The 24862-nt window shown below is 37.3% G+C and overlaps 1 protein-coding gene across 7 annotated transcripts in view; it reads left to right on the top strand.

The window, feature by feature from the left end:
• Positions 1-24862, top strand: part of FHIT (fragile histidine triad diadenosine triphosphatase) — a 1619043-nt gene that overhangs the window by 1110933 nt on the left and 483248 nt on the right. The gene's annotated exons all lie outside the window — the stretch shown is intronic.

The following is a 24862-nucleotide window of genomic DNA, read 5'->3' on the forward strand; positions in this document are numbered from 1 at the left end:
TTCTCAACACAAGGCTATCTAACTGAATGTAGGTGAATTCAACAGTGGAGCATATAGGATGTTTGAAGTGAAGGTGGCTGAACCAAAGGTACAATCTGTACTAGAGGGAACAGTAAAACCTCACACTTTGAGATGTAGTGTCATTAAATTTGTCTGAGTGCCATTAAACTACATTGCTCTACTTACGTTAGGTAAATGGCTGTTTTCCCAACTGGACTTTAATAACCTCTGTTAAGGACAGGGACCATTTTCTTCTTTTGGTTTGTCTGTCTCTAATGCCTGGCAGTAAATGCTGATGTTTGTTAAATGGATGGATGGATAGATGGTGTATTGATGGACAAAGGAATAAAGAAAGGGAAATTTAGGAAATAAAACTGAATCAGGCTGCAAGTATTGTCACCAAGTTGGCTTTGTAAGACATCCCTGAAAACATACACTTAAAGACAGCTAAATAAAAGGGCAGATTCAACTCTCTTGGAACTCTGAAGGACAATAGAGACTGGTGAAAGACTCCAAAAATTCTGAATCAAAGGGGGTAAAAACATCAATAGAAAGCATCTCAAGACTGCTAGTCCAAACCCTCCTCTATGCTTGGTCTCACAGCAGTTTAAGAGAGCCTTAACAGCAATGTTCCATCCTGGTCACCTCCTGCTATAGTTCCTGACCAAAGAGCCACATGTAGCAGTGACTTAGAGCTCACATGCATGCAGGCATGGGGCCCCAAGGTCACAAGGACTCAAGGCAGAGCCCTTGTGGTTGGCATGAGCATCCATATAAAGCAGTCTCCTAGAATACAGAATGATCCATGGCAGAGCTACTGAAAAGCTGTGCACAGCCCCAGTCTGGTCCCTAATTGCTAATGTACATAAAGTGGAAAGATCAGATGTTTTGAATACTAACTCCATGTAGCTGCCTGGATCAGGATAAACTTAATGTGGAAGTTGTCAGAGGAAGAAAAGCCACACAAAAAGGGAAAATTGAGCCACTGTAAGGCAGAACAGACCCAAAGTTGAAAACTGGATTGAAAAGGTGCCCAGAGCTCAGGAAAGGAATTGAACAAATCACAGTTTTTTAGGGAAGAAAATTTGTATTAAAAGAATGAGAAAAGCCTAGGATTTCAGAGGAGGAATAGAAGAAAGGAAATACTTTCCTGGAGGCAAAGCAACTGCCCATAATAGGGTAATCTGAAAAGTTCCTGCAAATGCCCAGAGAAAGAGGCAGGGACAAAAAGACCTGAGAAAATCAAAACTGTTAAACATGGGCTGCTTTAAAGGTACAGTATATGTTCAACAAACACTGAAGAACAGCTATACTGTGCAGCCTATTTTATTAGACTCCAGGCAGGAGGGAGAAACTGAATTCCAGAGTTAGCACATCAAAACAATCAAGTGCCCAAATATCAATAAAAGATTACAAGACATACAAAAAAAAAAAAGGAAAAGATGGCTCAGTCAATGAGGAAAAAAAAACTTCAGAGGAAGCACAGATAATAAAACAAATAATCAAAGATGTTCAGTCAAATCTCCTAAATCAATTCAAAAAGCTAAAGGAAAATGTGGATAGAAATAAACTAAATAGAGATGATATGTGAACAAAAAGAAGGATGACAAAGTTTCAAAAGAAATATAACAGAAATTGTGGGGATAAAAGCACTACTGGAGGTTTAAAATGCACTGAACATGTTCAAAAGCATATTTGAATCAGCAGAAGAAAGAATCAGTGAACTAGAAGGCAAGACAATTTAAAATCAAAGTGCCAGAGAATAGATAGAGAAAACAGTGGGCAGATGAAAAAAAAAGTGAGCAGACTCTAAGACTTGAGGATCAACATGAAGTATACCAACGTATGAATTATGGGAATTCCAGAAGAGGAAAGAAAAAAGAGGGGCAGGAAGAATATTTGAGGAAATAATGGCTCAAAATTTGCCAAATCTTATGAAAGATAAATATATATATTACTGAGAAGTATAATTAACTCCAAATAGGACAAACCCTAATAAACCTACTCTGATATGTCAAATACCAAAGATAAAAATATAGAGAATACCAAAAGTGGCAAGAAAAAAACAATTTATCACATACACATGATCCCCATTAAGACTAAATGCCAATTTCTCATCAGAAACTATGAAGGCTAGAGGGCAGTGGTGTGACTAAAATCAGGCATAAAAGATGCCGCTGATAGCTTCAGCCGGGCCGCGCGACCGGTACACTGGGTGGGTTTGGGGCGAGCTCGCAGGGAATTAACCTGGGTAAGCTGGAGCCGGCGCTTTCCCCAGCCGGCGGTCGCGAGAAGTCTTCACTGAGGCCAGATTCGGGTTTTAAGCTTTTATTGTTACACTCCGGGATGGGCCACCCGGGAACCCGAGGAGTGAGACGTCTGGGGTCCGAAAACCCCGGGGCTCGGACGACCCAGAGCGGGGTAAGCGTGGGGCTTAAGTACTCTCGGGGAGGGGTGGAGTCTTGGGCGCACACGTCAGGAAGGGACAGCCAATCACACAAGGCAGGAGGCAGTTGCTAGGCTGAGGGCTTAGGTTAGGTATAGAGGAGTGAAGAGAATAACAGGAAGGCTTACGGTTTAGTGGTGAGCTACGGAAATGGGCGGTCTACAACAAGAGGGGGAAGGGGGGAACAGAGAGGGGGGTTACAGGTACGGAGGGCAGAGAGTGAATGTAGAGAGGGAGAGAAGGATTAAAAAATTTTAAGCATGGCTAGGCTCCAGTCCCTGAGAAATATGCCACAAAAGAGGGGAAATTACTACAGACACAGAAATAAAAGGATTATAAGAGAACACTATGAACAGTTTTATGCCAACAAATTAAATATCCTAGATGAAAGGACATATTCATAGAAGCATATCAATTACCTACACTGACTCAAAATGAAACAGATGGTCCTAACAAAGCAATAATAAGTAAAGAGATTGAATCAGTAATTAAAAACCTCTCAAAAAAGAAAGGTCCAGGACCAGATGGATTAACTGGTGAATTCTACCAAACATTTCTAGAAGAAGTACTGCTGATCCTGCTCAAACTTAAAAAAAAAAAAATGAAGAGGAGAAAATACTCCCTAAATCATTCTATGATGTCACCACCTCCTTATTACCAAAACCATAAAGAGATACCATAAGAAAAGAAAATTACAGACCAATATCCCTTATGAATATAGATGCAAAAATCCTCAAGAAAAAACTAGCAAACCAAATCCAACAGCACATAAAAAGTATTATATGCCATGATCAAGTGAGATTTATCTCAGGCATGCAAGGGTGGTTCAACATCAATTAATGTAACATAGCATCTTAATAGGACAAAGAAAAAAAAAAAAAAACACTTGGTCTCAATTGATGCAAAAGAGGCATTTGGCTAAATTTAGCACCACTTCCTGAGGCAAACGATCATAAAACTAGGAATAGGAGGAACCATCCTTAAAATCTTTAAGGGCTTATATGAAAAACCCACAGCTAATGTCATACTCAATGGTGAATGACTAAAATATTTCCTAGAACAAGACAATGATGTCCCTGTCACTGCTGTTGTTCAACATTGTACTGGAAGTTCTAGCCATAAAAATTAGACAAGAAAAAGAAGTAAAATTCATCCAAATAGGAAATAAAGGAGCAAAACTCTCCCTGTTTGCAGATAACATGATCCTATACATAAAAGATGCTGAAAAGTCTACAACAAAGATAGTAGAGCAAAGAAATGAATTCAGCAAAGTATTAACATACAAGGTCAACACAGAAAGATCAATCAGAAATGTAAATCCAGAAAAATGTCCCATTACAATAGTAACTTAAACAAACAAATATCTATGAATTTAAAGGGTTTGTATACAGAAAATTACAAAACATTGCTGAAAGAAGACCTAAATAAATTGAAAGACAGTCTGGGTTCATGGGTTGAAAGACTTACTACATTTATTAAGTAACCATGGTACCCCAAGATGACATCATTTCAACATAGTCCTAATAAAAATTCAAACAGCCTTCCTTAAAGAAATGGAAAAGCAAATCACCAACCTCATATGGAAGGGCAAGGAGCCCTAAATAGCCCAAATCATCTTGAAATGAAAAGTTGGAGGATTCATACTTCCTGATTTCAAAACTTAATTACAAAGCTACAGTAATCAAAACAGCATGGTACTGGCACAAGGACAGACATATAAACCAATAGAATCAATTTGATAGATCAGAAATAAACCCTCACATCTGTGGCCAGCTGATCTTTGACAAGGGTGTCAAGTCCACTAAATGGGGAATGAATAATCTCTTTGAGAGATGGTGCCAGGAGAACAAGAATAACCATATGTGAAAGAACAAAGTTGTGCAGTAGGGGCCATACATAATTTACAAAAAATAACTAAAAAAAAAAAAAAATCAAAGACTTAAATATAAGAACTGAAACTGCAAAACTAGAAGAAAACATAGGAAAACATGTTCAGCACCTTATGTTAGGCATTGGTTTCTTAGTTTTACACCAAAAGCACAGTCACCAAAAGAAAAAATTAATGGGACTTCATCAAAATTAAAGAAGAAAGTATTTTTTTCCAGCATACATCTCCTGAGGGTTTAACACCCAGAATAAATACATAAAACCTAGAATTCAGTAACTAAAAGACAAACCACCCAATTAAAAAATGGGCAAAAATATTTGAATAGACATTTATCCAAAGAAGATATACAAATGGTAATAAATACATGCAAAGATGCTGAACATCATTAGCCATCAGGGAAATGCAAATCAAAACTATGAGATGCCATTTCACACCCATATAGCTAATAGAATAGCTATTATTTCAAAATAGAAAATAAACACATTGGAGAGGATGTGGAGAAATAGAAACATTCATACTGTGGTGGTGGGAAGGCAAAATAGTGTGGCCACAATGGAAGACAGTTTGTCAATTCTTCAGAAAGTTAAATATGGAACAATCATATTTCCTGGGAATCTCTCTGTTCTAGTTTGCCAACTGCCAGAATGCAATATACCAGAAACAGAATGACTTTTAAAGGGGGAATTTATTAAGTTGCTAGTTTATAGTTCTAAGGCTGTGAAAATGTCCCAACTAAAGCAAGTCTATAAAAATGTCCAATGTAAGGAATCCAGGGAAAGATACCTTGGTTCAAAAAGGCCAATGACATTCAGGGTTTCTCTCTCAACTGGAAAGGTACATGGAGAACATGGTAATGTGTGCTAGCTTTCTCTTCCAGTCTCTTGTATCATGAAGCTCCCCCAAGGGTGTTTTCCTTCTTCATCTCCAACCGTCTCTGGCTGTACAGGCTCTGTAGCTTTTCCCAAAATGATTCCCTCTTAAGGGAATCCCATAAGCAATCCCGCTTTGAATGGGTGGAGACATCTCCATGGAAACCATCCAATCAAAAGTTACCACTCACAATTGGGAGGGTCATGTGTCTATGGGAGCAATCAAAAAGCTCCCAGCCAGCAATGTTTAATGAGGATAGAAGGACATGGTTTCTCTAGAGTCTACCACAGATTCAAACCAGCATACCCTCTTGTAGATATATAGCTCCAAAGAATTGAAAGCAGGAACTTCAACAGATATTTGCACACTGATATTCATAACAACATTATTCAGAATTGCCAAATGGTGGAAGCAACCCCAATGTCCATCTACAGATGAGGGAATAAACAAATGGGTTTATGCAATGGAATGTTATCAGTTGTGAAAAGGAATGAAGTTCTGATGCATGCTACAATATTGATCAACCTTGAAGACATCATGTTGAGTGAAATAAGGCAGACACAAAAAGACAAATGTATGAGTTTACTTATATGAAATAAGCAGAATATACAAATTCATAAAGTCATAAACTAGAATGAAGTTTAACAGGGGTCAAGTAAGTGGGAGTTGATGTTTAATTGGTAAAGAGTTTCTGTTTGGGGTGATAGAAAAGTTTTGGCAATGAATAATGATGATGGAAGCATAACTTCATGAATGTAATTAACGCCACTGAATTGTATGTTTCAAAAGAGGTAAAAAGGAAAATTGTAGACTGTATATAAGTTACCCCACATATTAGTTAGGGTTCTCAGGGAAACAGAACCAACAGGGGATATCTGTAAATATGAGATTTATAAAAAGTGTTTCATGCAACCCTGGGAATAGGAGAGTTCAAAATCAAAATAGGGCAGACCACGATGGTAGCTTTGCTGGAAGTCCTCAATGAACTCCCCAGGAAAGGCTACCTGGCTGAAGCAGAGAGAAATTCTCCCTTCTGAATTTTCCTTAAAAACTTTCAGTTGATTAGATGAAGCATCACTCTTGCAGAAGACACTCCTCTTAGCTGACTGTAGATGTATTCAGCTGTGGATGCAACCAATGTGCTCACGATTTAAGTCCACAAAATGTCCTCACAGCAACAGACATACCAGTGCTTGCTTGAACAGGCAATTGGACACCATCACCTGTCCAAGTTGACAAATGAACCTAACCACCACAGTCCACCCCTTTACTACTTGGCAGTTACACACATCACTTTAAACCATACTTAATCTCTAAATAGAAAACAATATAGATACATTTTTTCCCACCTAACAATACTCAACTGCCCTGTGTATGACCAGAAATGCACTAAATCTCTCCAGAATAGGGTACAAGTCCTTGGATAACATTCACTGTTAAAATTGATATCCTATAACTTAAATATATTAACGTGAACAATACAACTTATGTCATATGATAAGGGGGATAAGATAAATAGGAAAACAAAGACATTTGCTTTATGTACAAATACAAACAACCTCATTACAAAACAAGGAAGAAATAGTCATACTAATGTAGTCCTTTTTTCTGTAAAACTGGTCACATGATCATACTTCATATTGATCACTACCTTCTTCCACTACCCATTCCATGTTCCCTCTACCCTCAACAAGCACTTCAGCTGGCTGTGATTCTTTGCCTTCATTCTTGAAGTTTCTAGCTTATTGGTAGTGGGCTAGAATGGGTTGTTGCAGTTTTTCATTGACTTTAATCACAGGGCATGATAGTACTAAGAGACACCTAGAAAGTTTCTTGGAATTAATGTCACTTCTGAACCAGTGTCTGATAATCCCCCAAATATCTGATCATTTCCTTTTCCACAATGTGCATTTACCCTGGTGAAAGGTTGTGGGTCTCCTTGAGGAAGACTGAAGATTAACAGTATAAATTTCTAACAGTGTAACTGGGTTCTTCCCCAAAGGTACCCGGTTTTCTCCTCATTCAAGGACCTTGAGTCTGGCAATTGATTAAGGGGCCATGACTCTCTGTTTTTATAATTCAGGTTAGATTTTTGTGCACTTGACCTAGAACTCTTCTACTTATACAGCTCAAACAAGAATTTAGTAGGCTGCCTATCTATTGTACTTTTAAGCACCCCATGATCTACTAACCAACTAATCAATGTCATAAGTCTCTGCGAGTCAGAATATTTTGACTGCTGCATTGAATCTGGCGTCCATTATGATAGCCATACCCACCCTGTCTTCAGCGATTATATGCATCCAGGTGACTTTTGCCAGCTGGAGATCTGATCATTCCCATTGTTTTTAAAGTTTCTATCTCAGTGATGACAGTTCCCATAGTAATATCTGACCTGCAGAGAAGAATAACTACAGAGCTCTTCAGGGATGATAGAGATAGCCTCACAAATTTATTCCTCACAGTTCTGGTAAAAGGTGTATCCTCTGGATATCCCTGGGATGTATGAGCAGGTCTTCTGTGATAAATCCACTCTAACATTCCAATCTATCTAAGCTTTTGGATCCCCTCATCTACATTATACTAGAGCAGTCCTGGCATTTCAACCTCATGTAATGTTGGTCACCTTTTGATACAAGTTTCAGCCAACCACCCAAACAAACTGTTAATGCCCTTTCTGACCCCTCGTACTACAACGCTGAATGCAGAATCTCTGCTTAGTGGGCCCATATCAATAAATTCAGCCTAATGCAATTTTATATTCCTTCCACTGTTGTCCCACATCCTTAATATCCATTCCCACATATATTCACCTGATTTCTGTCTATATGCATTGGAAAACTCATATGGTTCTTCTGAGTATTGTGTACTGCCTCATGGTTCACACTTTGTACTTCACCTTTCAGGGCCTGTTAGGACTTTAGTCTTGTTATTGGACTGGAAGAAAAGAAGGGTGGTGGGAGTGGGTCATGAAAAAAATTAGAGGAGTCTTTCAAGTCAGTTATCTCAGGGCATTCCATTGCGGTTTCATCTGGTGAGATGAAAACAGAAGAGTGAGGGCTTTTTCTGCAGAAGAGATCGTTACAGGCTTAGCAGCCACTGAAGGATTAATCTTGTTAGGTGGAAGTTGGATCGCAGACTGCTCATGGCAGACTGGAGGCCAGGAAGCTGTTTTCTCTAGGCTGATTGGAAATCGTTGGGTAGCTCTTCTACCCAGGGCAGGCTGGAGATTGGGTGGCTGCTTCCTTAGGACAAGCTGGAGGTGGGGTGACTGTTTCCTCAGGACAGATCATTACAGGTTTATCTAGAAAAGAGTGCACAGAATCTAGGGTTACCATGTCCCCATTGCCATCATTATCAATCCATATGTCTCCATCCCAATTTGTAGGATCCTACTCCTTTCCAATCAATGCCCTTACTTTAACAGCAGATACCCTGCAAGGTTGAAATTTCAGTTTACACTGCAAATCGTCTACTCAAACAAGGAGGCTCTGGGTCTGGTTTTCAGAGATCGCAAGTCTGTGGCCACAGAAAATAAGATTTTCCTTCAGAGCACACATGGGAATTTCACATTTTCATGCGGCACTTAAGCTGCAAATTTGATACCTTCAGTTTATGTGGCATAATTTTATTCATGGCCTGGTAGCTTAGTCTCTTTCTCTCCCTCCCTCGCCATTTTGGCACGTCCGGTTCTTCTAAGCCTCTGAATTACAAGCCTCACCGGCGACTAGTGATGATGCAGCCTTGTCTCTCTAACCCTATTGGCCTTCTCCTTAGTCCTCCACCTACCCAACAATCCTCTGCTACGGGTACACTCAGGAACAGCATCTCTATGGTCACAGTCACTCATCCGTCCTCCCTGTGTGATTGGCTACCCTCCCCTGGAGGCCACGCCCTAACTTCGCCTCTCCTCAAACTGTATATAATCCAGGGCTCCTCAAGCCTCATGGTCTTTAGCTACTGGCGGCCCTGGCATAAGCGTTTACCAACAATAAAGCTACCTCGCTTCATGCCTTAATTGGCTCGGCCTCCAGTCCTTTAGACCTGCAGCGAGGTCTCCTGCGCGCGCCCCTTGGACCCAGACCCCCGGCTCGAGCCCCTTTTCTGCATGCGGCAGTGTCGTCTAGCAAGCAGTGAGAAGCTGAGGAGTAGAGGGTCCCCGATAGTTTAGCGGTTGGGCCAAACCGCAAGCAAACCGCAAGCTTATCCTTTTCCGTCATAACTGTATCTAGTGTATCTAGGAACAGTGAACCAACATCATTATATCTTTTAACTCCACAAAACTCTATTAATGTGTCGAAAACACTGTTACCTAGAGCCTTGTCGCATATGAGTGTTCAATTAGCAGAATTAAATGTGATATTTTGCGTAGCTCTATTGCCACTTCATGCCATGGACTGTCTGTGTCATCTTGATTATTGGAAATAGAGTCATTAGTAGCTTTGAATCTAATCAGAGTACAAAACCTATTGTAAAAACCCATTTTTGTATGTGTATGCTGTATGGTGGGGTCACATTTCATTCTTTTTTCCATGTGAGTATCTCCTTATTGCAGCACCATTTGTTGAATTTTTCTTTTTTGGTTTCGTTTTTCATTTGTTTGTTTTTTGCTTGTTTGTTTTTGAAGCACATGGGCTGGTAATCGAACCTGGGTCTCCCACATGGCAGGTAAAAGCTCATTTTTAAAATTCTGTTTCTCATGAACCACCCCACTCTTGGTATGAAACTGTGTTAGCTAGGGTTCTCAGAGAAACAACCAACAGGGGATATCTGCAAATATGAGATTTACAATAGTGTCTCATGCAACACTGGTAATAGAAGAGTCCAAAATCTGTATGGCAGGCCACGAGCTAGTAGCTTCAATGAAGGTCTTCAACGAACTCCCCAGGAGAGTCTGGTTGGCTGAATCATGGAGAGGGATTCTCTCTTCTGACTTCTCTTTAAAAGCCGTTGAGTGTTTAGATTAAGCATCATTCATTGCAGAAGACACTCCTCTTAGCTGACTCTAGATATAGTCAGCCATGGTTGCAACCAATATGTTCATGATTTATATCCATGAAATTCCCTCATAGCAATCAGATAGTCCAGTGCTTGTTTAGCCAGACAAATGGACATCATCATTTGGCCAAGTTCACACATGAACCTAACCATCATACCACACATACAAAAACCCATAGAACTTTACATGAGAAAAAGAAAACCTTTATATAAACAGTGGACTATAGTTAATAGCATTATTATAATATTATTTCATCAATTGTAACAAAGATACTACACTAATGCAAAATATTAATAATAGTAGAAACTGTGTGTAAGTCAGGACATGTGGAGATTCTGTATATTCTGTAGTTCTGCATGATTTTTTTATAAACTTATAATTGCTCTAATTAAAAAACAAAACAAAACAACAAATAAATAATCTGAATGCATAACCTCAACATTTTAAATTGTGAGAGCATGATGTCAGAGTGTTTCAAAGACTGGTCATCTGGCGGGCCGCGGTGGCTCAGCGGGCGGGGTGCTTGCCTGCTATGCCGGAGGACCTCGGTTCGATTCCCGGCCCCAGCCCATGTAGCAAAGGCGGGGAAGCAGAATACAATAAAACAAGAAAATGTTTAAAAATGTTTCCCTTTCTTCCTTCCTTCCTTCCTTCTGTCCTTCCTTCCTTCTCTCTGTCTTTCCTTTAAAAAAAAAAAAAAAAAAAAAAAAAAAAAAAAAAAAAAAAAAAAAAGACTGGTCATCTATTTCTAATCATATACTATTAAAGGCAGTGTGACGTTAAACTAGGCCATCCTGTCATGGTCTCAGGTCACATTTTGGAAACCTAATTAAAATTTCAGTTACAGTGTTTTAAAAAAAAAAAAAAACAGGCAACAAAAGAATTCTGATTCTACAAGAAATACATTGGAGCTGCAATTCAATGCTGTCCTTGAAGTTCAAACTATGGATGCTCAGTAGAGCAAACAGCTTGTTAGAAGAAGATCTTTTTCACACTTTCACAATTAAATTACTTTGTCTTAGGCCCACTTTATACAAAATTCCATTCTGCAGAAATGAATTTTGGTAATAAGTAGGAAAATTTCAGTGACTGATTCTAGAGAAGGTTGAAGCTAAAAGTAGATCCTAACATATAAGTTCTATTGAGTATTAGCCACATGAATAAATCAAACATGTTTGAGTGGAATTATAGGATTCACATAGCTTGTTAGATGACTGTAATGCATCAGGCCTTGAAACATCAGAGCTAGAAAGGATCTTAGATATCTTTCTCTGCATTCCCATCCTCAATGCGATGGTCTCTATACTGACAGCCTGGACCCAGTACTGTCCTTTGGATGGGGACATTAGGCACCTCAGGCTTTCTTTGTCTATATACAACATTGCCGGTTCCTTCCTTCATTTGTTCTCCCAGGATGTGTTCTTTAAGTCACTCACCATCTTAACTGCACATGCCTCTGGATATCACACAGTATATTAGTGAAGCACTTAAAATGTTTAGTTAAAGAATGAAAGAATTCAAAACCATTGGCATAACATAGAAGGAAAAATGTTGTATGACTCCACTTTTATGAAATATCTAGAGGAAGCAAATTCATATATACAGAAAGTGAATTAGATGGTACCAGAAACTAGGGGAAGGGGGAGATGAGAGTCAATGCAGATTTGTGTTTGGGTTGATGATAAAGTTTTGGTAATAGATGGTCGTGATGTTTGCCCAACATTGTGAATGTAATTAATTCCACTGAGGTATACACTTAAAAATGATTAAAGTGGGAAATTTTATAATAATTTTAAAAACTTTAATATAATAAAATAATATTAGTATCCTTCCACCACATTAAGATATTGGAATTATTGTACATAGGTAATATAAACACATATGTAGTCACCCACTTCTGTCACCCCCAATACAAAATATGGAGTAATTCCCTCTACTCTCTTGTTAATGCAGGAGAAAGTATAGTGTACCTGCTCATAGTACTTGAATTTATATTGAGTATTTCACATTTATATTTTAAAAAAATATTTCTAGTATTCTTGAGTTTACACTTAGTGTTCTGGAAGTTCATATACCTCAGCTAAAACTATAACAAATATAATAAATAAATTTAAAAAAACAACTCAAAGGACTCCAAAAGTCCAGTTCTAGGAGAAGCTACAGACTTGTATTCTCTATAAAAATAGAGACTTTTATTCACCAGACATTTCATTTTCTCCCTGCCTTCCTTTCCTCTGCCTCCTACTCAAAGCTGGGAAAAAAGATAGTATTTGTAATACTCCTCTCTGAAGGCCCGTAAGTAGATGGCAATAAAGTGAGATGATGATCTTCCACTTCCAGGGGTTCTGAATGTTGCCTTTTCGAGCTGCTGGTTATGACTCATTCATGGACTGTGAATTCAGTTGAATGTATCTCATCAAACTTTAGAAAGGGAGAGGCAGGAGGAGAAGAACTGCAGAATAGGGGAAATCAAAGAATGTCCCATATTTTAAGTGTAGGTGTTGTTTTCTAATATTATTTCTTGTACATGTCTGAATGTGTCTGCGATTATAAAGTTTGGTATCCTTCCATGTACTTCTGTGTGCTGTCCTGCCAGTGAAGTGGGGAGTCATGGAAATGAAGACTGACTTTTAACCCTAATTCACTCTCAGTATCTGGCTTTACTTTGCCGGCCACCAAAGCCATTGCAATGATTTGCACGTCCTCCTTTCCCTTTCAGATGAATAAGGAAATAAGGACGCACCAAGCCTTGGTAACATGCTAACAATAACATGATTCCTCAGACGACGCCTTTAGAAAACATTAGTTTCACCTGAATATAGTGAAAAGGAGTAAATATTTTAGACTCCTACATTCTCCATTGCCTGTGAGGGAACTATTTTAATGATCTGGTGCTCCAAGTGGTTTAAATTTATGGTTTAAATTTTGTTCTCTGCAGTAGTACTATTGTAGATTATTAATAAACTTTCATGCCTTGTAAGACAATTTGTTACCTTAACACCATTGCAAATACATTTTTTAGTGATTCTGTTGAATTATTCCATCCAAGTAGGAAGAGTTTGCCAAAGAGATGTAAAGAGAGATCGAGATTGAGAAATTGAGACTTGGGTCTTTAGAAAATGGTAGCAGAGGGGGGCCATCTCCCTTGGATGTTGCTCAGAACCATAAGTTGACAGAGATGGTGTTTTTCACGGGGTACTTGGGCAGAATAAAAGGAAGAGCATCCTTAGTCCTGATGAACATGCTGAGTCTGTTATATGTTCAGCCAGTCTCCCTGGAATACCAAGAAAAGAAAATTAAATCAACTCACGACAGCTATCTTGCATATCTCACCTGGGAAGGTATGCATGCGCTAGGACAGGCGCTGCTTAACATTAATCAGCCTCCTGAAGTCATTACATTCATGAGGAACTGTAATTCACATGTGATTACTTTTTAATTTACTCTGTAATCACATTCCAAGTGAACGGGCCAAGCTGAAAATGAAATTTAAAAGTCAAATACTGCTTTGTATTAGGAATTCACAATTTTTATATGCACTTAGGTTAATAAAGATTTTACAATAACCATTTGTGACTGAGCATATGATAATTTTTTGATGAAAGTTAGTACCATACCTTAGGTAAAATGTATTTGATTTCCCTCCAAGTACTGAACTGGACCCTACAAGTCTCAGAACTCTACTCCACTGAATTCCTGCCTCATCTAAACTTAATTTGGGGAAAAAAAAAATCAGCCAAACATTTTTCAGTCCCGATTGGAAGTTGCCATGAACTAATGTATTTTTAATTCCCACTGTGCCTATGAGGCGTATCCATTTGTTTTATTCATCATCAGAAAGTGTGTACAGAACCTCGTAATAACTGACTTGAGCTCATCAATGGGGAATGCCAAAGCCTGCAGTAAGACTCTTCCTCCAATAATGTAGTCTTCCAAGTTATGAAGTTACAATGCAGCTGTGTGGGTTTTAGGTACCTTTTGTCTTGAAGCTAAAGATTTAAACCTAGGACCTGCTAGTGTGGGCAGTAGTAGATAAGTGTATGTTTTGCTCTCATTAGCCAGAACAAAGACCAATAGAGAGACATGTTTAAAGGATTATGGATTTCCAGTCAATATAAGGAAGAATTTTTATCACTTGGCCATACCTGGCATTGGATTGAACAACCTCAGAGGTGCTATGATCTCCTTCCTAGGGAATATTCAGAAGCTGGATTCCATTGTCCAGGTATGCTATGTAGTGTTATGAAACATCAGTCATTAGCTTTTAAGTTTCAAGACAGTTGTGATGTCTTTGCTAACTTTACTATCATTTGCTCTAACTGAGCTTTGTTTTAACTTAGGTACTACTTTGGCCTTGTTCTAAGCCAGTGCTCTTTTAAGAGAAATATAATGTGAGCATGTTAGGAATTTTTTAGTAACCACATTTATGAAGGTTAAAGAAAAAAGCAGGTGAAATTAATTATAGTAATATATTTTTGTTTAACCCAATATATTCTAAATATTTTCATTTTACCTTATAGTAGCATGAAAAGAATGAGATATCTTACATGCTTTTTTGTCTTATTAAGCTTTGAAATCCAGTGTATATTTTGTACTTACAGAATGTCTCAATTTGAACTAGCTACATATCAAGTGCCCAAGAGCCACCTGTGGCTAGAGGCTACCGTATTAGTCAGAGTTAGTGCTAAACTATGACATTCATGAAATGAGAGCTTTGGTGTGCTGATCATATTTTTTAAAGGAGAAACTTTGACTAAATAAATACATTTTGTATCTGTCTATTTACCTGAGGTGCGGTGACACACATGGTGGATGGTGCCCGTGTGCCTGGGGCTCTATGTGGCAAATGTACCATTTCTTGTCTCCAGCGCAAGAGCTTTCGCCATGTCCTTTTTACCCATGCAAAAGCATAGCAGAGCTTAAGGGAATGAGAGCAATACAAATCCTGCATTATGTGTTTTGTGTCTTTTTTATAAAATATTCACAAAGTCGATGCTATAACTAGTAATGGGATCAAATTCCTTACACTCCTCCTTATAGCCAAGTGCAAACCTATTTTAACACCTGATCTGAGAAATGATGACTGTTGAAGAGGGCATTCTTGCCATACCTAAGACATTGTTCTGGATTGTTGGTTTTCAAACTGGAAACTTATTTGGAATAGGACTTTGGTCAGTCTGAAATTTTCCTGAATAGCACCCCATTGTTCCCATACATGTACTATATCCATTTTGAGCCTGAGCAGCTCTCCTTTTTATCTGTTTTATGTATATGTGTTCAAGTAAGATTCCACTTGAAGAAAGTATTTTATAGTTTTTTTAAATATTTGAACTATTTGGATTAGATATTTTTAAAATTCCTTCTGATTCTTCAGCCTCTCTTTTTCTCACTGGATAAAATATGTTAACTGAAAAGAAGACAGAGAAAAATACAGTTTGAAAATAAGTGTAAATGTGTTGGGTTATCAGTTATTTGGTATAATATCTACCATTAGCGCTGGTAAAGGACCTATCTAGGGAGTCAATGAAGCAGCCCAGGGCTTAAAATGTCTCTCCAGGATGCAAAACACAGAATTTCTTAGAAGCTGCACATTCCAAGCCAGTTGCGTCTTTCACCTCTAGTCCCTGGAACCTTTAAATATCTTACTTTATATGGCAAAAGGGACTTTACTAGTGTGATTAAATTAAGGATTTTGAGATAGGGAGATTATTCTGGATTATCCTGATATGCTGATATAATTAAAAAGGGAATCTTATAAGTGAAAGAGGGAGGCAGGCAAGTCAGAATCCAAGTAGGAGATGTGCCAATGGAAGCAGAGGTCAAAGTCTTATGTGATGTAAAGAGGACTCGACCTGCTGTTGCCAGCTTTGAAAATGAAGGAAGGGGGCCAAGGGATGCCTGTAGCTTCTAAAGCCAAAAAAGACGAGGAAATGGATTCTCTCCTAAAGCCTCCAGAAGGAATGCTCCTCTATCAACACCTTGATGTTAGCTTAGTGAGATCCATTCTGGAATCCTGACCTCCAGCATTGTAAAATTATAAATTTATGTTGGTTTAAGCTAGTGTGTTTGCGGTAATATGCTCAGGCATCAATAGGAAGCTGATACATGTGTCCTGATTTAGAGGGCAACTAAAATGTATCACTTTCAATTTCTTTACATTGGAAAATGAGTTCATTTTTCAGGAGCCAAATCAGGTACCTCTTCCCTTGGGGGGCCTCCCTGAACCACCTCAGCCAAGGTGAATGTTCTCTCCTTTTCCTACACTTCCACAAATGGCTTGTCAAGTGCGTGGTCAGAGGTGTTGTGGCCTTCGATAGCCCTTTAATTAGCCATATGGTGTTAATGTTATTATTTTTATGTTTTTTTTGTTGTTGTTTAGTTTTAGAAATTTGTTACCACTTTGCAGACTGTTACTAGGAAATTGATGTGGAGTCTTCTCACATCCTCCTGTCCTTGTAGGAATTCATGTGCCTGTGTCTCAGCATCTATTGGTAAGACCCAAGGCCATTGAGACTAGCTGTGTTCTGTGTTGCGTGGCCTGAGGCAGGTTCACTCTCAGCAGCAACTTTCCTTCTTCTGGTCAGTGATCATACTCATTGCTGCCTTTAGGCGTGGGCAGAATTATGGTAGTTTTTATCTAGTACCTGAGTTCAGTCAAAGTGTTCATGCTTTTAAAGTGTATTTTTATTGCATTCCTTTTGATTGAGGATTTTAGATTTTGAAAAATCATTTTCCTGTTGAATGCATCCTGATGTTTCCATTTCTACCTTTTAGGCAAAATGTCATTTGCTTAGTTTGCGAACATCTTACCCCTGTGCCAATTAGGATGAATGATTTGAAAACACATGCACATAGAATTCTTGCATTGGCAGTACAAGTGATGTACCAGTCACTTCAGGAGTGTTCAAAATTTTGTGTGTTCAAAATTATAGACGTCACACAAAATATGAATAATTATTTGAAAAAGCCCCTTGTTGTCTGTGGTTAGGAGAAGTCAAACCCAGTCATGAGTGACTTTTCTCAGCTTCCAAGTCTCCTAGCCACAGCAAAAACAAAAAAAAACGAAGTCTTAGTATTTTTACTATAACCATCGTTTGCTTGCTTTTAGAGAGTTACGTGTACATCATTCTGACCTTTTCCCACCTTTATTGTTCTTTTAGTTTTTCTTTCTTTCTTTCTAGCTCAATCCTATTTTCTAGTCATTAGCCAATTCAATGTGTCACTTCTGAGCAAATTGTCATGCCCATCTCAGAAAAGCAACTCTGTTCTAAAGAAAACAAAAATAGCAAAGTAGGAAGAGAATATGGGGCATTATTTTGGTTCTATGATGTCATCAGTCAGTCAGAATCCAAATTTCCAAGTGTTCTTTGCAGGTCTCTTAAGGATAGTGGTATTTTGACTTGTTGGTGTCTATATGATGTTTTAGAACCACTAATTTTTCTCAAAATAGTTCTCCTTCATTAAAGAACAGCTGACTTGAAAGAAATGTGTTTCAAAGTTTGGGAGCTGTCATCAACTGACCTAAATGTGGGTCCTATGGAGTCCTAGGGAATGAGTGTAGCCTTTGGTTGTTCTCTCTTTGATATCTGGGGAGGTGGTCCTTCCATGTATAAATGGCTTCCATGTCTAATTAGTAGTTTTGCTGAATGAGTACTGGATTATCCAAAACTTAACAAACCAACTCCCAAACATATAGAATGTGTCAGAGTTTAACTTTCAATAGAATATCTTTTTCTGTCCTTAGTGAAGTATTCTTTGGAAATGAAAAGTCAGGAGTAAATGTCAGAGAGCTGGAAAACCATTTGTGTCCTTGCTAAAACATTCCCATTCAATTAAATCCAATCTCAAAATCTAGTCAATTCAGTAATGACTCTGTAAATAGGTAAAATGTTGAAGCTAGTGTTTACAAACCACATCTTGTAGTGAATATATCAAATGGCAGGGATCCAGAAAGGTCACTCTTCTGTTGTCTTTTGTAACCTACTTATAAGAAGGAAGGGAGGGGCCAAGAATAGAATTATAGCATCCATCAAAATTATCCTTAAGTATGCAACTAAAATCCTGAGTGATTGATTGTGGAACAATTTTAGTAAATGATACTCAAATTAACACATTAAGAGAGTGACTTCAAGCAAAATTACATTGCCATCTGCAATTTATTTAGTGAAAAAGCATTTTTAAAATATGTTGAATAATACGAAGAGAACTGAGATCTAGTTAGGTAATATGAACTTTTTTTTTTTCTGTTTTTCCTTTTCTTCTCCTTCTTTCTCCCAGCTCCAGCTTCTAAGATGAAAACCTGTCAGATTTCTTCTTCCCTTTCATTTCTTTGACTTGTCAGGGGAAAGAGGTCAGAACTGATCACCAACTCTACTTTTTAACAGATAGAAGCCTGTAATTGAGAGTAATTCCTCTGCAATTTTGTAGACAGGGCCTGTTTCAGGCTGGCTTTCAAAAGCTTGGCTAGGAGAGAAATGCTGGTATTCTGTAAGTGAATCAACTTTATTCATCAGCCAGTAGATCATTTCTGATTTTTGCTGAAACGTAGAAAGCTACAGCACTCAAATCTTAGACATTATTGTTCTTCTTTTGAATTAGTAGATGTGCAATCTATTTTTTTAACATCCATTGGGGTGGCCTGCAGCTGAAAAGAAATTGCATTGTAAGAGGTAGCCCAGAAATTCTTCATTTTAAAGTTCTGTCTTCTAAAACCCACTAGGTAGTTTATTATTATTATTACTTCTTTTTTTTGGAAAAGCTTACACCCCTGTTCAAGATTTAGCTTGAGATGAAGAACATGTCAGTTTGTCCTTAACAGAATTAGAAGTAGTGTTTTTCATCATAGTACAGTATGTATTGTGATACAATTTCAAGATTTTTATAAATTGCTGAATTGATTTTAAAAAGTTTCTGTAAAATTGTGAAGGATAAAGTGGGGGCATCCTTTAATTCAGCATATGAAACTATAAAATCTGGTCCCTATTCAAAGCTTTCACAGTGCTCATTAGGTATTTCGGGTTTTGGGGGAGGCATATAATGATAGGAATTGTTCAGAAGGAAACATGTACATTGAATCCAATTTAAACTCTTTGTCATGTCTGATTTAGAAAATACAGTCAACCTTTTAAAAAAAGTAAACTAAAGATCATAATATGTGATAAAAGCATGCCAGCATATACAGTATAATGTGTTCATTTTTACCAAATAAAAAAGTAGGTTAGAAGAGAAAGGAGATAACATAGAAATGGCAAAATTTGAAGCAATAAAATCCCATTTTCCTTTAATGTAAGAATGATGAAAAAAGAAATTGTCAAGACCCCCTGCTTCATGGATGCCTATTATAGTCTCAAATCCAATGGATTATGCTACAGTAAATTAGAAAACATTGCTTACAAAAGGCATAAATGGACCAGGTCATGTCATTACTTAAGAAAGTATGCTTGGATTCCATAATACCTCGTGTAATACAGATGCATTGTTTTGGAAATATATGGATCATTTTATGGATCACTTTGTGCAACCTCCCTTTATATTATTATCATCTAATAATATAGATGGTCCTAGAGCTGTAATATATAAAAGTCTCAAAATAAATAAAAATAATCATGATTTTAAAAGTATGATTTGAACCACAAAGCGGAGGAATGATTACCAACTATCATCAGTAAAGCTGAATTATATCATACTTAGAGGAGAGAGATGCAAATGAATGAATTAAATTAGATCACAATTCTCTTCTTAAATCAGCATTTTTGACTGTCAGTACCTGGACTATAGTACATTATTCTTAATAGGCTGTGATTTGTATTGAAATAGGACAATAAATCTGTTTATTGAAATTTATTTTCTGCTTGTTGTTCATTCGTTCTGGCTTTGTGCATGAGCAGGGTGAATGTAATAGGCAGGGCTGGTGATTCAGCAGGATGCCTTTTTTGTAAGTGATCTCACATTCCCTGTAGAATAAGACTGATTAACTTGGAGATGGGACCAAATTCTACCTTACATTGCCATGACTCACAGGAAACCCATCAAGGCTTCTTTCTCAGGGTGCTAACAGTGGAATAACCTAAGAGTCTTCTCTTCTCGGGTCTAATATAAAACTACGTATAGACTTTGGTCCTCAGAGAACAATTTCTCATCTGAACTTCAGCATCATCTACTTTAGCTCTGTATTATCTGTGTAATTTCTTCCATGTTTCTTCTCACTTTTATTTCATGAAATCAAGTTAATGACAGGTTTATGATATGTGGATTGCAATTTGACATAGGGGGGTTCACATTTTATAGGCTGGCTCTAGCCAGAGGCTTTTGTTCTGTGTTCTCTGGCCAACACAGGTAAACATGCAGGAAGGAAAACTGAAAAATGAATCACAGTCTGTAATATATGATCCCCCAACAAGAGTACTCTGGAAAGACAAAAAGTTGCCTTTACTTTGTTTTGATTTGTCTGTTTTCTTTCATTTTTCATAAAATATGCCTGAGATATTGTATGTATAGATTACAGTTAACTCTTCCATTAATCAGTTGCTGTATGCTTAGGCCACCTCCATCTATTACAAATTGTGAAAACTTCCACCATAACCACCAGTGTGCAAATGTCCATTTGTGTCTTGCATTCCGTTCTTCCATGTGTATACCCAATAATGGAGTTGCAGGATCCTAAGGCAACTTAGCCTCCTGTGGAGCCACCACTCTGCCCTCCAGATAGGCTACACCATTCTACTTCTCTACCAAGAATGAACAGGGAACAATACATCCTGTCTCCACATTTTCTCTAACCCTTGTATCTTTCTGTTTATTCTTAAACAGTTTTATTCACATACCGTATAATCCATCCTAAGTAAACAATCAGTGGCTCCCAGTATAATCACTTACTTACGCATTCTCCACCACAAGCTATTTGAGGACATTTCTATTTCTTTCACAAAGAAAGAGGAAGAGGAAGAGAAAGAAAAATGAAGAATTAAAAATAAGATAAAATAAAAAGGAGAAATACCAACACCAAGAATCTCATACCCCTCCCTTATATCCCCCTCTTAACGGCATTTAGCTTTTGTATATTGCCTTTGTTACATTTACTGGAAGCGTATTGCAATGTTACTGTTGACTGTAGACTCTAGTTTATATCGGTTGTATTTTTTTCTATTTACAATTGCATTTTCAGTACCTTGCAATGTTGACATTCATTTGTTCTCCCTCATGTAAAAGCATTCTTATATCTGTACATTAAATTACCATCATCGTTCTCTCTCGGTTTTGCCAAGTTAATACAGTCCTTATCTTTTGTCTTTCTTTCTAGTGTCATACATGCCCCTAGCCTTCCTCTTTCAACCGTATTCACACTCATCTTTGTTCAGTGTACTTGCAATATTGTGCTACTGCCATATAGTATTGTGCTATCCATTTCTGGATCTAAACAATCAATCCTGCTGAACTTCTATACTCCTTCAGCATCAAATGCCCAATCTCCTGCAAACCTGTGTTCTCAGCTTGAGGTATCAAAGTTCATTCATTGAAGTTAGTTCATCTTAGTTAGACCATACAACATTTGTCCTTTTGTTTCTGGCTAATTTCACTCAACATAATGTTTTTGAGGTTGTCACATGACTTTACTCTGTCTAATAGCTGCATAATACTCCATCGTGTATGTATACCACAGTTTGTTTATCCACCCATCTATTGATGAACATTTGGACTGTTTCCATATCTTGTCAATCATGAATAATACCACTCTAAACATTGGTGTGAAAATGTCAGTTCGTGTCCCTGCTATCAGTTCCTCTGAATATATACCTAGTAATGGGATTGCTGGATTGTGTGGCAGTTCTATACTTAGTTTCCTAAGAACTGTCAAACTGCCATCAAGAATAGTTGCACCATTCTACATTTCCACCAACAGTGGGTAAGTGTGCTTCTTTCTCCACATTTTCTGCACTTGTAATTTTTTGCTTGTTTGATAATGGTCATTATAGTAGGTGTGAAATGATGTCTCATTGTGGTTTTGATTTGCATTTCCCTAATAGCCAGTGAAATTGAGCACCTTTTCATGTTTTTGAGCCACTTGTATTTCCTCTTCAGAGTAGTGTCTGTCCATGTCTTTTGCCCACTTTTTAATTGAGATGTTTAGTTTTTGTTATGGAGTTGGAGAATCTTTTTATATATTTTGGATATTAAACCCTTATCTGATATGTAATTTCCAAATATTGTCTCCCATTGGCTAGGCTGTTTTTTACTTTTCTGACAAAGTTCTTTGATGCACAAAAGTATTCCATTTTGGGACGATCCCATTTATCTCTTTCTTTCTTCATTCCTCAGCATGGGGTGTAAGATCTAGGAAGCCACCTCCTATCACAAGATCTTGAAGATATTTCCCTACATTTCTTCTAAAAGTTTTATGTGTTTGGCTCTGATGTTTAGGTCTTTGATCCATTTTGAGTTAATTTTTGTATAAATTGTGTGATGGGGTCCTCTTTCATTCTTTTGCATATGAACATCCAGTTCTCCAAACACCACTTTTCAAAGAGCCTGCTTTGTCCCAGTTGAATTAGGGCAGCCATGTTATCAAAGATCAGTTGTCCGTAGATGAGCGGGTCTATTTTTGAACTCTCAATTTGATTCCATTGGTCAGTATATCTATCTTTATGCCAGTACCATGCTGGTTTTGAATACTGTAGCTTTGTAATATGCTTTAAAGTCTGGTAGTGTGAGACTTCCCACTTCATTTCTCTTTCTCCAGATATTTTTAGCTATTTAAAAATAAATTTGGTTATTGGTTTTTCTATTTCTGCAAAGTAAGTTGTGATTTTAATTAGTATTATGTTGAATCTATAAATCAATTTGGGTAGGATTGACATCTTAGCTATATTTAGTTCATGAGCACAGTATGCCCTTCCATTTATTTAGATTTTCTTTTATTTCTTTAAGCTGTTTCTTGTAGTTTTATATATATATATATAAACTTTTTCAGGAAAAAGACATATATATATGTTTTTTGTGGTCTTGGTTAAACTTATTCCTAAAAAATTGATTCTTTTGATTGCTATTATAAATGGATTATTTTCTTGATTTCCTCCTCAGACTGCTCATTAAAGTGTATAGAAATACCACTGATTTTTGAGTATTGATCTTGTACCCGGCCACATTATTATATTCATTTATTCACTCTAGTAACTTTGCTGTAGACTTTTTGGGATTTTCAACATATGGTATAATATCATCCACAAGCATTGAAAGTTTTACTTCTTCCTTTCCAATATGGATGCCATTTACTTCTTTTCCTTGCCTAATTGCTCTAGCCAGAACTACCAAGGACAATATTGAATAACAGTGGTGACAGTGGGCATCCTTGTCTTGCTCTTGAGCCTAGTGGGAAAGCTTTCAGTCTTTCCCCATTGAGTATGATGTTAGCCGTGGGTTTTTCATATATTGCCTTTATCATGTTGAGGAAGTCCCTTCTATTCCTATCCTTTGAAGTGTTTTAGGATTTTGTCAAATGCCTTTTCTACATCAATTGAGATGGTCATGTGGTTTTCCATTTTGACGCATTGGTGTAGTATATTACATTAATTGATTTTCTTGTGTTGAAGGAGTCTTGCATTCCTGGAATAAGTCCTACTTGGTTATGGTGTATAATTCTTATGATGTGCTACTAAATTGGATTCGTGAATATTTGGTTGAGGACTTCTGCATCTATATTCATTAAAGATAATTGGTCTATAATTTTCTTTTCTTGTATATCTTTGTCTGTCATTGGTATTAGGGTGAGGTTGGCTTCATAGAATAGGGCAGGTAGCTTTCACTCCTCTTTAATTTTTTTGAAGCGTTTGAGCAGGATTTGTACTAATTCTTGAATCCTTGGTAGAATTCACATGTGAATCCATCTGGTCCTGGACTTTTCTTTTTTTGGGAGCTTTTTGATGACTGATTCAATCTCTTTACTTGTGATTATTTTGGTGAAGTTGTCTATTTCATCTCAAGTCAGTGTTGGTTGCTCATTCTTTTCTAGAAAGTTGTCCATTTTATCTATGTTGCCTAGTTTTTTAGCATATAGTTTCTCATAGTGTTCTCTTATTATCTCCTTTATTTCTGCGAGGTCAGTAATATCCTCTCTCCCATATCTGATTTTATTTATTTGCATCCTCTCTCTTTTTTTGTCAGCCTGTCTAAAGGTCCATTGATTTTATTGATTTACTCAAAGAACCAACTTCTGGTTTTGTTGATTTTTTTCAATTGCTTTAATGTTCTCAGTTTCATTTATTTCTGCTCTAATCATTGTTATTTCTTTCCTTCTGTTTGCCTTGGTGTTACTTTGCTGTTCTTTTTCTAGTTCATCCAGTTGAACAGTTAATTACTCAATTTTTTATCTTCTTTTAAAAATATAAGCATTTAGGGCAATAAATTTCCCTCTCAGTACTGACTTGGCTGCATCCCATAAGTTTTGTTATGTTGTATGTTTTCATTTCCATTTGCCTAAAGATATTTACAAATTTCTCCCTTGACCCACTGGTTGTTGAAGAGTGTGTTGTTTAAAAAAAATTAAAAAGAGTGTGTTGTTTAGCCTCCATATATTTGTGAATTTCCCAGCCTTTCACCCATTATTGATTTCCAACTTCATTCCATTATGATCTGAGAAAGTATTTTGCATTTCAATCTTTATAAA

Source organism: Tamandua tetradactyla, chromosome 15, assembly GCF_023851605.1.
Source record: "Tamandua tetradactyla isolate mTamTet1 chromosome 15, mTamTet1.pri, whole genome shotgun sequence".
In the NCBI taxonomy this organism is placed as follows: domain Eukaryota; kingdom Metazoa; phylum Chordata; class Mammalia; order Pilosa; family Myrmecophagidae; genus Tamandua; species Tamandua tetradactyla.